General features: G+C 48.8%; 1 long non-coding RNA gene across 1 annotated transcript; it reads right to left on the minus strand.

Moving 5' to 3' along the window:
• Positions 1 to 983: 983 nt before the first annotated feature.
• Positions 984 to 1,478, minus strand: LOC123082437 (uncharacterized). The gene is made up of 3 exons (XR_006439031.1): positions 1,457 to 1,478; positions 1,208 to 1,273; positions 984 to 1,102 (listed from the first exon to the last, which is right to left on the minus strand). It is a non-coding gene; the product is annotated as an uncharacterized lncRNA (long non-coding RNA).

Here is a 1,478-nt window from a genome sequence, read left to right on the forward strand (position 1 = left end):
ATTGTTGTTTGTGAGATTCTTATGCTTGGTGGTGATGATACTTATATGTTTATGCTTTGCGATGCTTCTTATGATGTGTGATGATGAATTTGTTGTGTGATGCTGTTGGGTCAGTTGTTATGTGATGCATATATTTGTTGTGTGCTGTATATATTCAAATGAATTGAGCTGAAACAAAACAAAAAAAAGAAAAAAAAACAGACAGAAACTATGCCGACGGCAAGGCCGTCGGCATAGAGCTGCCGTGAGCTCCCAGTGGCTGCCACGTGGCAGGTCTATGCCGACGGCCTAGCCGTCGGCATAGTTTCAAACTAAGCCGATGGCTAAGCCGTCGGCATAGGCCTGCTTCAGGAGCTCCCAGTGGCTGCCACGTGGCAGGTCTATGCCGACGGGCTAGCCATCGGCATAGTTTCAACCTAAGCCGACAGCTAGGCCGTCGGCATAGACCCGCCCCAGGGGTGACGCCTGCTCAACACGTGGCACGTATATGCCGACGGCCTAGCCGTCGGCTTAGGTTGAAACTATGCCGACGGCTAGACCGTCGGCATAGACCTGCCACGTGGCGAGCAAGCGTTGGTCAGCACTTGACGGCGGCCGCCGTTAGGCGATAACGTTGCCGACGGCCGGGGCCGTCGGCATAGATGTACGGACACCGTCGGGATAGGGCATATGCCGACGGCCTTTCTATGCCGACGGCATTCCTGGCTATGCCGACGGATATGTTGCCGACGGCCCTATGTCGACGGGGGCCGTCGGCATAGGCCTGTCCCGACGGCCATTCAGGGCTATGCCGACGGCCCTGTCCGTCGGCATAGGGTGCGATTCCGGTAGCCAGCCAGTCGCCGTCGAAACCGCCGCTCACCATGCGTGATTAGAATATGAACGGAAGAGACCTAGGAGTGGGCTAAAAGAAAAGGAAAATTACATCGGTGCGAAAAGAAAAATTACCTCGCTGGCTTTGCCGTGGAGCAACAATGTGGCATGCTGGTGCGATCGGTATAATCTCACACAAAATCTTACTTGAAAACAACATCTCTGGTAAAATCTCCACATCATTGACCTCATCGGGTTTCAAGTATATCTTTCTCTCCTGGCATATACTCTGTATTAAATTAAGATGAATGAGCATCAACCACTCTAGTCTCAAGTAAAAGAATGAAACATTACTTCTGAAAGAACTACAAAAGAATGGTGTGCAGGAGCTTACTTCAAAACAACATCTCTGGTATAATCTCCACTGAAATAGCCATCTATTGAGTTTCCTTGATGACCCCTAGCAAGAATCAGTGCAAGATTGTTGGCCACTAAAAAATTAGGTACCCAACATTCAAGTAGACACCGAAAAGTATCAAAACACCTAGCAGAAGTCATGCAACCTTCAACCAAGATAAAGGAACATCCTTTCACTAAGACCGCATTTAATGGACTAAAATTATTGATAATAGCTAGGTCTTACCATAAGCGATCTGCTGTCAAAT

The sequence above is a fragment of the Triticum aestivum genome, chromosome 4A, assembly GCF_018294505.1.
Source record: "Triticum aestivum cultivar Chinese Spring chromosome 4A, IWGSC CS RefSeq v2.1, whole genome shotgun sequence".
Taxonomy (NCBI): domain Eukaryota; kingdom Viridiplantae; phylum Streptophyta; class Magnoliopsida; order Poales; family Poaceae; genus Triticum; species Triticum aestivum.